The sequence below is a fragment of the Bubalus kerabau genome, chromosome 14, assembly GCF_029407905.1.
Source record: "Bubalus kerabau isolate K-KA32 ecotype Philippines breed swamp buffalo chromosome 14, PCC_UOA_SB_1v2, whole genome shotgun sequence".
NCBI classification, from domain to species: domain Eukaryota; kingdom Metazoa; phylum Chordata; class Mammalia; order Artiodactyla; family Bovidae; genus Bubalus; species Bubalus kerabau.
Genome location: NC_073637.1, coordinates 25,932,388 through 25,947,282, shown reverse-complemented (window position 1 = coordinate 25,947,282; position 14,895 = coordinate 25,932,388).

The following is a 14,895-nucleotide window of genomic DNA, read 5'->3' as shown; positions in this document are numbered from 1 at the left end:
CAGAAAGAATTTTCTATAATTCTGACCAATAAAATAATTAGGGATTCTGGGGACTCTTGTTCACATTATCAGTCAAGGGATACTTCCCCAAGAATTTATAATAGCAAATCTACAGAAATCTCAGGAGATTAGCACATTAAGTTTTGACCACTTGCAGTTCACTGGGAGCCCCTTAGCTCTGTAGTGCTCTGTGTGCTGTGCTTAGTAGCTCAGTCATGTCCAACTCTTTGTGACCCCATGGAGCCCATCAGGCTCCTCTGTCCATGGAGATTCTCCAGGCAAGAATCCTGGAGTGGGTTGCCATGCTCTCTTCCAGGGGATCTTCCCAATTCAGGGATCAAACCCAGGTCTCCCGCATTGCATGAGGATTCTTTACCATCTGAGCCACCAGGGAAGCTCTAGTGTAGGGAAGCTGCTTCTAAACAGTGACATGAGGATCCAGGCTGATTGTACCTGCAGGTCTATCTCCTCAGCCGTGGCCAAGCCAACCCACATGGAAGGGAATGTGGTAGAGGAGGCATAGGGCTTTCTGACACTTTAAAGGCCAGGAGGATAGACTTCACTGGTGGTCCAACAGTTAAGACTCTGCACTCCCAGTGCAGGGGGCCTGGGTGTGATCCCTGGTCAGAGAACTAGACTCACATTTCTCAATTAAGAGCCCGCATGCAGCAATGAAGATCCTGAGCGCCGCCACTAAGATCAAGCGTGGCCAAATAGATACGTAAATTAAAAAAAAAATGTATTTATGTATTTATAATAATAAAAGCCAGGAAGGTGGCATAGCTCACTTCCTTCTAGAGTCAACTCATGGTACCATCGCAACTGCAAAGGAGACATGGAAGGCTGGACCTGAGTGTGTGATAAGCATGAAGTGTCTCTGCTGAGACATTTGTATATAGGAAAAGATAGAAGAAATACTCTCCCATAAGAAAGTCAAATTTTAGCAGTATTAGACTTGGGTACCTAACACCGCCTGTACAATACCAGATTAATTCAAGATACAGAAGAAAGGAAGATTTTGATAGCTGCTATGTAGGCTCAGTTACATCCATTTATGTCTCTTATTATAAATGATAAATTTTCTTGGCTTTACTAATCTCTTTTATTCTATAAAGAGAGGTTTTATAGTCATTGAAGCTGATTATAAATGTACTTGTTAATGTTTTCCACCTAGTTCAAGCATGAAGTGGGGTTTATGATTTTTCTACCACAAATTTCATTATTCAGTGATTGATTCTTCCATCCAACATTCTTGTTTTCTCTGTTAGGTTTAATTAAAAACCCATCTGAACCACAGCACCAGCCTTACTAGCATAATATGTCAAAAGCTCTACGCTCCATGAGAAACGCAAGAATCAACTCTCCAGAGTGCCTCATGCTCCCAGCATAACACTAAGCTTTTTATGAGCAGTGCTTAAGAATTCTGGGAGAAGATTCGTGGAGCTCATTAATCAATTCACATTTAACCATATCTTTATGATTTAAGAAGTGTGTATGTGGTTCATAAAGTGGTTCATGAGCTTTCAGTGAAAATTATTTGGTCTACTTTCAAGAGAAGTTTTGACTCCAAGGTGATGACCCTTAAGCAACACCCAACTGGCATGATAATACATTAATATTATGTCAAATAAATGATACCATTAACTATTACCTTCCTACTTTGAGAAGCTTTTCTCATCTGTACTTGAAGAGCTTTTAGTTCACTCAAATTTAAGACAAAAGATTTCAGCTTCAAGAATAAAAGTATTTCGAGCTTCCTTGGTGACCCAGGGGATAAGAATCTGCCTGCCAATGCAGGGGACACTGGTTCAATCCCTGGTCCGGTCTGGCAATATCCAACATGCTGTGGGGCAACTAAGCGCAATGGCCATAACTGCTGAGCCTGTGCTCTAGACTCTAGGAGTTGCAACTGTGGAGCCCACATGCAGCAACTACTGAAGCCCAGACACCTAGAGCCCATGCTTTGCAACAGCTGAAGCCACCATGGTGAGAAGTCTGTGCACAGAAACTAGAGAAAGCCCATGCAACATCAAAAACCCAGCACAGTGTCCCCAAAATAAAAAATATGTAAATAAATCATTTTCAAAAAGAATAAGGGCATTTCTAACAATGAATCTGGGAATATTGTGAAGTATTCCATCACCATTCATATATATATATATGTATATGTATATGTACATATAATGCCCCTTGAATTGGAAAGTCATCTTTTGGTGTCCAGTCAAGGCTATGGTTTTTCCAGTGGTCATGTATGGATGTGAGAGTTGGGCTGTAAAGAAACTGAGCACTGAAGAATTGATGCTTTTGAACTGTGGTGTTGGAGAAGACTCTTGCGAGTCCCTTGGACTGCAAGGAGATCCAACCAGTCCATCCTAAAGGAGATCAGTCCTGGGTGTTCATTGGAAGGACTGATATTGAGGCTGAAACTCCAATACTTTGGCTACCTCATGTGAAGAGCTGACTCATTGGAAAAGACCCTGATACTGGGAAAGTTTGAGGGCAGGAGGAGAAGGGGATGACAGAGGATGAGATGGTTGGATGGCATCATCGACTTGATGGACATGGGTTTGGGTGGACTCTTGGGAGTTGGTGATGGACAGGGAGGCCTGGCACGCTGCAGTTCATGAGATTGCAAAGAGTCAGACATGACTGAGTGACTGAACTGAACTGAACTGAAGAAAACCAAGAGAGTGAATATATTGGGCCCAGTTGTAAATCACAGGGTCTTTCGAGGTCATGCAGTTGACACTCCTGTTCACTGTGTAACCCCTTCTATGTTACCACCAGGTGGTCACCTGGATCCAAGCCGCTCTGGTCTCCTAGACTGAAGGTGCAAGCTCTCTGAAGATGTGTTTTGTTTAAAGCACATTGTCTGGACTTAAACCAGCTTCTCTTTCTGCATCAGTGATCCTGAAAGAAATAAATCTCTGGGTTTATCCTGATCTCTGAGGAATGTCCTTTTCATACAGAGCCTCCCATGTACTGATGTTAAGTGAGTAAGTGAAGTTGCTCAGTCGTGTCTGACTCTCTGCTACCCCATAGACCGTAGTCTACCAGGCTCCTCCATCCATGGGATTTTCCAGGGAAGAGTACTGGAGTGGGTTGCCATTTCCTTCTCCAAGTACTGATGTTACTAGAAGCCAATTTACCAGAGAGAACATGGCATCAACATTATGTCTTATATTGAGAATAAAGACATCTGATAAATAGGTAAAGCCACCTGTGAAAGACAGGGAAGCCTGGCACCCTGCTTCCCTGGGGTCGCAAGGAGTTGGACATGACTTGGCGACTGAACAACAACAGCAAAGCCACCTGAAAATTCTAGCAGTTTATGAAAAATGCATGAATACCCCAACAACTAAAATGAAGAGGAGAGAAATCTTGGAAAGGCATGTCTCCTGGGCATGAAGAAGACAAAATCTTTCTCCACGTGGGAGGTTTATATGCTAACCAAGTGCTTCATTTGAGTCAAGATTATCCTCTTTTGTGTTTATTAATCTTATATTCAGTAGTGGACCACCAAGAAGAAAAATAAAAAGGTCCTGAACTTTCTGCATTATTTTTTTTAAATCATTAATTTTTTTAAAAATATTTTGACTTTTCTCGGTGCCCTGGACCTGTTAGGCTGACGTGCTTCTTTTTCCAGCCATGGGCACCACATTTCTTCTATGGAGTCCTGGTGTTGTGGGTGAACCTGGGGTGCCTCTTGAAACACCTTCCAGGATTGTGCTGAAATACTTGGATACATCAGTTGCATTTAAAAATTGCAAAACCGGGTCCACAAATAACTGACTTTGGTAAAGATTACTGTTTGATCCTGCCTGTCTTGTTACCATCATGTGAAACAGGCCCACTGAGAAGCATCACTATAATATGCTAGGGCTGAGTACTAACTCGCTTCAGCTGTGTCCTACGCTTTGCAACCACACAGACAGTAGCCTGCCAGGCTTCCCTGTCCATGGGATTTTCTCCGGGCAAGAATACTGGAGTGGGTTGCTATTTCCTTCTCCACAGGATCTTCGTGGCCCAGGTTTTGAATCCATGTCTCCTGCATTGCAGGCGGATTGTTTACACTGAACCCCCTGGGAAGCCCTCACTATAATATACAGTGAGGCTGAGCCATTAGCTGAGACCACAAGCATAGCTGTGACTCACTCCTGCCTCCCGACTTCAGTCTCCCTCTCTTCTACCCTTCTCCCTGTCTGTTTTACCTTTCTTCCTGTTCTCCATATAGTCTCTATCAGTGTGAATAAAACATGGTGTACATGTCAACCTATAGATTTAAATATTTTAAAAATATGTTTGAAATGCATGCCAGCCAGAGTTCCTCAGTATGTGGATAAACTAGAAAATGTGCGTTCAAGGAAGTGCTTCTTTTTTTCCTAACAGTGACAGGAAATTTTATTTTACTTTTCATTTAAAAATTTTTTTAATTGGAGGATAATTGGTTTATGATGTTGTGGTGGTCTCTGCCATACAACATGAATCAGTCATAATTATATATATATATACATATCCCTGCTGTGTTGAGCCTCTGTTCCCTCTCCCATCCCACCCCTCTAGGTCGTCACAGACCACTGAGCTGAGCTCCCTGTGCTGTACAGCAGCTTCCCACTAGCCATCTATTTCACACATGCTAGTGTATATTTTGCTAAGTCACTTCAGTCGTATCCGACTCTGTGCGACCCCATAGACGTCAGCCCACCAGGCTCCCCTGTCCCTGGGATTCTCCAGGCAAGAACACTGGAGTGGGTTGCCATTTCCTTCTCCAATGCATAAAAGTGAGAAGTGAAAGTGAAGTCGCTCAGTTGTGTCCGACTCTTAGCGACCCCATGGACTGCAGCCCACCAGGCTCAACCATCCATGGGATTTTCCAGGCAAGAGTACTGGAGTGGGGTGCCATTGCCTTCTCCAAGTGTATATAGGTCAGTGCTACTTTAAGGAAATTCCTCTTGCATGCTGTTAACCTCTCTGTCCCTAGCTCACATCAGGCCGGCTCCCCTAGTGGGGACTCAGGTGGCCTTCATTCTCAGGAGGAAGAGCAGTGGCCTAGAGAAGCACGTGTGTTTGTGTGTGAGTGCATGTGTGTGTGTGGTATGTGTGATGCAGGGGCCTAGAGAAGTATGTGTGTTTGATGCTATTATGTACGTATGTGTGTATGTGTGTGTGTGTGTGTGTGTGATACAGTGGCCTAGAGAAGCATGTGTGTGTGGAATGCTGTCATATGTGTGTTTGTGTGTGGTGTGTGTGTGTGATGCAGTGGCCTAGAGAAGCGTGTGTGTGAGTGATGCTGTTTTCTTTGTGCGTGTGTGTGTGTGTGTGTGTGTGTGTGTGTGTGTGTGTGTGTGTTGCATCTCTGGGGGATAGAAGCCAGGTTCGGACTCGGTCTCTCCTGGGGCACTTATGTGGGTTTTCTGAAGTTTCTCATCTCCCCCACCGCCCTAGCTGAGGACCTTCAATCAGTGCATTCCCTGCTGAGGGTGACATGCTCTCCAGCCCCTGATGGGGAAGCTTCACCTCCCAGAGGCCCTCTTTTGTGGTCACTGTGGGCAGTCTCATCTCTAGAGAGCGCTGGCACGACCACTTTCTGGACAAACACATGGTCTGTGGCAGAAAGCTGGCCTTTGCCTGCCTGACTCGAGTCCTGGCCCATCCATGCAGGCCCCTCTCTCGGTTCTGGTCTCATCACCAACCTCCTATCTTTTTATTTTTTACTTATATTATTTTTAAGATTTTTTTTATGTGGACCATTTTTAAAGTCTTCATTATCTCCCTGACCAGGCATGGGAACCCACACCCCCTGCATTGGAAGACAAAGTCTTAATCATTAAACCGCCCGGGAAGTCTCACCTATCACCTTTAGACTTTTCTCCTCCTTGGGATCCGCACCCTAGGGCTCAAAGGTCTTTTCTCCAAACAGTTCCATCCAAACCCTTATCATTCTGTCTGATGCAGAGAAGATGGTGGTAAAGACAGTGTCCAGCAGGAAGCTGTAAAGGAATCCTCACCATCTTCTCCTCTGATCATGCTCCTGGTCCAGGTGAAAGGGTGGATCAGTCTGATCCCCCAGGGACCCTGACAGTAGGTCTGGGGGGATGCTCTGACTGGTGTCTTTCTTGAGACCCTCTGGGCTCTTTATTCCCATTGTTCTCAGCCATGGAATCTCAGCCAAAACTCCGAGACAGGGAGAAAACTTGTATCTCAACTCCTGTTGCATGTGGTTAATGCAGTCGGGCACTACCCACTCTTTCTCTCCAGACACTGGGAATCATATAGTCAGTCAGTCATCAATCATTGCTGATCTGGCCAGGTCTTAAGGATGTCAGAAAGGAAGATGAGGTTAGAAGCCTTCATGAACTGTTGACTGAAAAAGAAAAAAACACAACCTAAGAGTTAAGAGTTATGTTTTATTCTCCAGAAAGTCTGAGGACTTCAAGACCCAGATTCAGCATCTCAGAGAACTCGGAGACTCCTCACAAGAGTCAAGGTGGTGTGTGTGGTGGGGGGTGGGGCAGGAGGGCGGGTCGAGGAAGCCAAGAAATACAGGAGTTTTTGCAACAAAGACCAGGTAGTTGGAACATCTAAAGATTACTGTTAATTAAAGAAAACCAGACATCTCATGTTAAGGAATTAAGCATTTTTCTGCTGGCTCAGATGGTAAAGAATCTGCCTGCAATGCAGGAAACCTGATTTCAATTGGGAAGATCCTCTGGAGAAGGGAAAGGCTACCCAATCCAGTATTCTTGCCTGGAGAATCCCATGGACAGAGGAGCCTGATGGGTTACAGTCCATGGATGGGGTTGCAAGAGTTGGACACGAACGAGCAACTAACACTTTCACACCGTGTAGAGATGCAGAGTCTGGGCTCACTGAAATCAGGCAGCGGTGAAGAGATACCCCTCTTCCAAGGTAAGGAGCAATGGCTGCGCTTTGCTGGAGCAGCTGTGAAGAGATACCCAACGCCCAAGGTAAGAGAAACCCAAGTAAGATGGTAGGTGTTGTGAGAGGGCATCAGAGGGCAAACACACTGAAACCATACTCACAGAAACTAGTCAATCTAATCACACTAGGACCACAGCCTTGTCTAACTCAATGAAACTAAGCCATGCCCGTGGGGCAACCCAAGATAGGTGGGTCATGGTGGAGAAATCTGACAGAATGTGGTCCACTGGAGAAGGGAATGGCAAACCACTTCAGTATTCTTGCCTTGAGAACCCCATGAACAGTATGAAAAGGCAAAATGATAGGATACTGAAAGAGGAACTCCCCAGGTCAGTAGGTGCCCCATATGCTACTGGAGATCAGTGGAGAAATAACTCCAGAAAGAATGAAGGGATGGAGCCAAAGCAAAAAGAATACCCAGCTGTGGATGTGACTGGTGATAGAAGCAAGGTCCAATGCTATAAAGAGCAATATTGCATAGGAACCTGGAATGTCAGGTCCATGAATCAAGGCAAAATTGGAAGTGGTCAAACAAGAGATGGCAAGAGTGAATTTTGACATTCTAGGAATCAACGAACTCAAATGGACTAGAATGGGTGAATTTAACTCAGATGACAATTATATCTACTACTGCGGGCAGGAATCCCTCAGAAGAAATGGAATAGCCATCATGGTCAACAAAAGAGTCCAAAAAGCAGTACTTGGATGCAATCTCAAAAATGACAGAATGATCTCTGTTCGTTTCCAAGGCAAACCATTCAGTATCACAGTAATCCAAGTCTATGCCCCAACCAGTAACACTGAAGAAGCTGAAGTTGAACAATTCTATGAAGACCTACAAGACCGTTTAGAACTAACACCCAAAAAAGATGTCCTTTTCATTATAGGGGACTGGAATGCAAAAGTAGAAAGTCAAGAAACACCTGGAGTAACAGGCAAATTTGGCCTTGGAATACGCAATGAAGCAGGGCAAAGACTAATAGAATTTTGCCAAGAAAATGCACTGGTCATAACAAACACCCTCTTCCAACAACACAAGAGAACACTCTATACATGGACATCACCAGATGGTCAACACTGAGAACAGATTGATTATATTCTTTGCAGCCAAAGATGGAGAAGCTCTACACAGTCAGCAAAAACAAGACCGGGAGCTGACTGTGGCTCAGACCATGAACTCCTTATTGCCAAATTCAGACTTAAATTGAAGAAAGTAGGGAAAACCACTAGGCCATTCAGGTATGACCTAAATCAAATCCCCTATGATTATACAGTGGAAGTGAGAAATAGATTTAAGGGCCTAGATCTGATAGATAGAGTGCCTGATGAGCTATGGAATGAGGTTCGTGACATTGTACAGGAGACAGGGATCAAGACCATCCCCATGGAAAAGAAATGCAAAAAAGCAAAATGGCTGTCTGGGGAGGCCTTACAAATAGCTGTGAAAAGAAGAGAAGCAAAAAGCAAAGGAGAAAAGGAAAGATATAAGCATCTGAATGCAGAGTTCCAAAGAATAGCAAGAAGAGATAAGAAAGCCTTCTTCAGCGATCAATGCAAAGAAATAGAGGAAAACAACAGAATGGGAAAGACTAGGGATCTCTTCAAGAAAATTAGAGACACCAAAGGAACATTTCATGCAAAGATGGGCTCGATAAAGGACAGAAATGGTATGGACCTAACAGAAGCAGAAGATATTAGGAAGAGATGGCAAGAATACACAGAAGAACTGTACAAAAAAGATCTTCACGACCCGGATAATCACGATGGTGTGATCACTCACCTAGAGCCAGACATCCTGGAATGTGAAGTCAAGTGGGCCTTAGAAAGCATCACTACGAACAAAGCTAGTGGAGGTGATAGAATTACAGTTGAGCTATTCCAAATCCTGAAGGATGATGCTGTGAAAGTGCTGCACTCAATATGCCAGCAAATTTGGAAAACTCAGCAGTGGCCACAGAACTAGAAAAGGTCAGTTTTCATTCCAATCCCAAAGAAAGGCAATGCCAAAGAATGTGCTCAAACTACCACACAATTGCACTCATCTCACACGCTAGTAAAGTAATGCTCAAAATTCTCCAAGCCAGGCTTCAGCAATATGTGAACCGTGAACTTCCTGATGTTCAAGCTGGTTTTAGAAAAGGCAGAGGAACCAGAGATCAAATTGCCAACATCCGCTGGATCATCGAAAAAGCAAGAGAGTTCCAGAAAAACATCTATTTCTGCTTTATTGACTATGCCAAAGCCTTTGACTGTGTGGATCACAATAAACTGTGGAAAATTCTTCAAGAGATGGGAATACCAGACCACCTGATCTGCCTCTTGAGAAATTTGTATGCAGGTCAGGAAGCAACAGTTAGAACTGGACATGGAACAACAGACTGGTTCCAAAGAGGGAAAGGAGTTCGTCAAGGCTGTATATTGTCACCCTGTTTATTTAATTTATATGCAGAGTACATCATGAGAAACGCTGGACTGGAAGAAACACAAGCTGGAATCAAGATTGCCAGGAGAAATATCAATAACCTCAGATATGCAGATGACACCACCCTTATGGCAGAAAGTGAAGAGGAACTCAAAAGCCTCTTGATGAAGGTGAAAGTGGAGAGTGAAAAAGTTGGCTTAAAGCTCAACATTCAGAAAACGAAGATCATGGCATCCGGTCCCACCACTTCATGGGAAATAGATGGGGAAACAGTGGAAACAGTGTCAGACTTTATTTTTCAGATTTTCCAAAATCACTGCAGATGGTGACTGCAGCCATGAAATTAAAAGACGCTTACTCCTTGGAAGGAAAGTTATGACCAACCTAGATAGCATATTCAAAAGCAGAGACATTACTTTGCCAACAAAGGTCTGTCTAGTCAAGGCTATGGTTTTTCCTGTGGTCGTGTATGGATGTGAGAGTTGGACTGTGAAGAAAGCTGAGCGCCAAAGAATTGATGCTTTTGAACTGTGGTGTTGGAGAAGACTCTTGAGAGTCCCTTGGACTGCAAGGAGATCCAACCAGTCCATTCTGAAGGAGATCAGTCCTGGGATTTCTTTGGAAGGAATGATGCTAAAGCTGAAACTCCAGTACTTTGGCCACCCCATGCGAAGAGTTGACTCATTGGAAAAGACTCTGATGCTGGGAGGGATTGGGGGCAGGAGGAGAAGGGGAAGACAGAGGATGAGATGGCTGGATGGCATCACTGACTCGATGGACATGAGTCTAGGTGAACTCCGGGAGTTGGTGATGGACAGGGAGGCCTGGCGTGCTGCGATTCATGGGGTAGCAAGGAGTCGGACACAACTGAGCGACTGATCTGATCTGATCAGCTATCTGGGGCCAGCTTCCTGTGCTTTCTCATCCTGAATCTCCTCAGGGGGCACTATTTGGAGTGGTTGAAGTGCAGACTACTGGATGGGGAGGCGTGGATCCTACCTCCACCCTAAGACCCAGCAGGGCTCACCATTGGGCTGCCATAATGTGATGCCTTGATGGCTACAACATCCTTTTTTACCAATATGGCAGGCACTATTTTTCATTCATATAATCATCCCAATAAATAAGACAAATGGATTTAATTTAAAGCACATTTAGTCAACAACAGGCTTCCCAGATGGCTCAGTGGTAAAGAACCTGCCTGCCAAAGCAGGAGACGCCTGATAATTAGGAGACACAGGTTCAATCCCTGGGTTGGGAAGATCCTCTGGAGAAGGAAATGGCAGCCCACTCCAGCATTCTTGCATGGGAAATCCCACAGACAGAGGAGCCTGGCGGGCTACAGTCCCTGGGGTCACAAAAGTGTCAGACACCACTGAGCGAATAAACAACACAGACCCAGGTAACCACTCCCACAATTAGAGAACTCTTCAGTCACCTCAGGTGTTCCCTCTGGGCCTCCTGCTGTCAGCTGCCTCCTGTTAGCCCTGCCCCTGCCTGTGAGCATTGCAAGAGCTTGGCCACTTAAACATCCCCTCGGGCTTCTTTTTCTTTATCTATAATCATTGTATTTTGCTGGTAATTTCCTGATTAGTATCCTGAAATACAGACTAGTTCCAAATCAGGAAAGGAGTACCTCAAGGCTGTATATATTCACCCTGCTTATTTAACTTCTATGCAGAGTACATCATGAGAAACACTGGGCTGGATGAAGCACAGGCTGGAATCAAGATTGCCGGGAGAAATATCAATAACCTCAGATATGCAGATGACACCACCCTTATGGCAAAAAGCCAAGAAGAACTAAAGAGCCTCTAGATGAAAGTGAAAGAGCAGAGTGAAAAAGTTGTCTTAAAACTCAACATTCAGAAAACTAAGATCATGGCATCTGGTCCCACCACTTTATGAAAAATAGATGGGGAAACAGTGGAAACAGTGACAGACTTCATTATTTTGGGCTCCAAAATCACTGCAGATGGTGATTGTAGCCATGAAATTAAAAGGTGCTTACTCCTTGGAAGAAAAGCTATGACTAACATAGATAGCATATTAAAAAGCAGAGACATTTCTTTGCCGACAAAGGTCCATCTAGTCAACACTATGGTTTTTCTAGTAGTCATGTATGGATGTGAGAGTTGGACTATAAAGAAAGCTGAGCACCGAAGAATTGATGCTTTTGAACTGTGGTGTTGGAGAAGACTCTTGAGAGTCCCTTGGACTGCAAGGAGATTCAAACAGTCCATCCTAAAGGAGATCAGTCCTGGGTGTTCATTGGAAAGACTGATGCTGAAACTCTAATACTTTGGCCACCTGATGCGAAGGGCTGACTCATTTGAAAAGACTCTGATGCTGGGAAAGATTGAAGGCAGGAGAAGAGGACGATAGAGGATGAGATGGCTGGATGGCATCACTGACTCAGTGGACATGAGTTTGAGTAAATTCCAGGAGTTGGTGATGGACAGGGAGGCCTGGTGTGCTGCAGTTCATGGGGTTGCAGAGTCGGACAGGACTGAGCAACTGAACTGAACTGATCCTAGAGAATCAGGAATCCTGAAAAATCTACCTTTCACTCACTCATTTGGAGCCACCACTTGCTCCATGTATATCAAAGATAAGTTTGCTTTTTGTTTCCGAAGCTATAACTGCCATCTCTTTAGAGGCTAAAAGAGAGAAGTCTAACCTTAAAGAGAAAGAGATGCACACTTGAAACTAAATGCAGTAAACTCTACTCCCTCCCTCACTTCCTATTACGTTTTGGCTAGATTTGGATAAAGTGTGGTACCAGAAAGATGGCTACCATTAACTCTATTAACCTATGGGAAGAGGAAGAGATAAGAAGTAAAGAACAAGGGAAACTTCCTGGCAGTCCAGTGGTTAAAACTCCATTCTCAATACAAGGGGCCTGGGTTCGATCCCTGGTCGGGGATCTAAGGTCCCACATGCCACAACTAAAGATCCAAAAGGCCACAATGAAGACCCAGCACAGCCAAATAAATAAATATATTTTAATTAATTAATTTAAAAAAGAATGAGGCCCAGTGAGGAATCTGAGGGCAAGCAATGACTGTGTAAATGTGGGAGAGGGGTGAACAGAATGAATAATAAATCATTTGTTGAGCATGCTCAAGTGCAGTGCTGGGTTCCAGGACACCAATTCAGAATGGTCTTGCCCACAAGGAGCTCACAGTCCAGTAGGAGGAAGTCCAGGGAGCGATGATGTGATGAAATACATGCCATGACCGAGATGCCCCATTTGCTAAGAAAGCAGGTGCATGGAGCATGAAGTCCAAGGGTATCTCCTGGGCACTATGATAGCTGACATCAAGCTTAAAGAACATGCAGAGTATAAAACCTGAGAATTTGTTTTTCAGGGTTTTTCATGGTAATGAGTGACTCATTGTAGAAATCAGAAAATATTTAAAATTAAGTGGTATCATTCAGAAGTACTTAAGAAATGAGAAAAAAATTTAAGTGCCATCTGAATCAGATTATATGCAAATCTAAAGTGATTTAATTACATTCTTAAAGACATGGGGGTGGGGCAGAGGGAGATCCTGCCAAGTCATGGGACAGGCACTAGGGAGGGAACTAAAAACCCGGGTTCTGTGTTTGAGGGGCAGACGCTCCTGCAGCCTTTCCAAGGACAGTAATGTTACCCACATCCAGGCATTCAGTGTCAATCATGCTGAAGAAGAGGAAGTAGGAGGCCAAGGCTTTTAATCTGGCTTGGCTTTGGAAGAACTGTTTATTCACCTATAATACCAAAGAAAGTAAAAGTGTTAGTTTAGTCACTCAGTCACGTTAGACTCTTCGCAACCCCATAGACTGCAGCCGTCTGTCCATGGGATTCTCCAAGCAAGAATACTAGAGTGGATTGCATTTTCCTTCTCCAGGGGATCTTCTAGACCCAGGGATCTAACCCAGGGGTCAAACTTGGGTCTCCTGCACTGTAGGCAGAGTCTTTACCATCTAAGACACCATGGAAGCCATAAAACAAAAAGATGGAGCTAAATTATCTTTCTAGCATTTACCTTCTAGAATTCTCTGGTTGGATGTCCACCTGGCAGATGTTCAGTAATGAGGTATAAGGATGTTACAAAATGTTACTTGAAGGACTGTAATAGCTGGACTATGATGGCTAGAGCAGTCCATGGCTCTCTGCAAAGGGAAGCAACATTCAGATCAGATCAGATCAGTCACTTAGTCATGTCCAACTCCTTGCGACCCCATGAGTCGCAGCACGCCAGGCCTCCCTGTCCATCACAAACTCCTGGAGTTCACCCAGACTCACCTCCATCGAGTCAGTGATGCCATCCAGCCATCTCATCCTCTGTCTTCCCCTTCTCCTCCTGCCCCTAATCCCGCCCAGCATCAGAGTCTTTTCCAATGAGTCAACTCTTCGCATGAGGTGGCCAAAGTACTGGAGTTTCAGCTTTAGCATCATTCCTTCCAAAGAAATCCCAGAGCTGATCTCCTTCAGAATGGACTGGTTGGATCTCCTTGCAGTCCAAGGGACTCTCAAGAGTCTTCTCCAACACCACAGTTCAAAAGCATCAATTCTTTGGCACTCTGCTTTCTTCACAGTCCAACTCTCACATCCATACACGACCACAGGAAAAACTATAGCCTTGACTAGACGGACCTTTGTTGGCAAAGTAATATCTCTGCTTTTGAATATGCTATCTAGGTTGGTCATAACTTTCCTTCCAAGGAGTAAGCGTCTTTTAATTTCATGGCTGCAGTCACCATCTGCAGTGATTTTGGAAAATCTGAAAAATAAAGTCTGACACTGTTTCCACTGTTTCCCCATCTATTTCCCATGAAGTGGTGGGACCGGATGCCATGATCTTCGTTTTCTGAATGTTGAGCTTTAAGCCAACTTTTTCACTCTCCACTTTCACCTTCATCAAGAGGCTTTTGAGTTCCTCTTCACTTTCTGCCATAAGGGTGGCGTCATCTGCATATCTGAGGTTATTGATATTTCTCCTGGCAATCTTGATTCCAGCTTGTGTTTCTTCCAGTCCAGCGTTTCTCATGATGTACTCTGCATATAAATTAAATAAACAGGGTGACAATATACAGCCTTGACGAACTCCTTTCCCTCTTTGGAACCAGTCTGTTGTTCCATGTCCAGTTCTAACTGTTGCTTCCTGACCTGCATACAAATTTCTCAAGAGGCAGATCAGGTGGTCTGGTATTCCCATCTCTTGAAGAATTTTCCACAGTTTATTGTGATCCACACAGTCAAAGGCTTTGGCATAGTCAATAAAGCAGAAATAGATGTTTTTCTGGAACTCTCTTGCTTTTTCGATGATCCAGCGGATGTTGGCAATTTGATCTCTGGTTCCTCTGCCTTTTCTAAAACCAGCTTGAACATCAGGAAGTTCACGGTTCACATATTGCTGAAGCCTGGCTTGGAGAATTTTGAGCATCATTAGGCACTTCTTTTTCAAGTAGCTATGGTTTCTGCCAAGTATGGGATGTCAAATGAAAGTAATCTCGCTATCCCTGGCTGAAATGACTTGACTAGT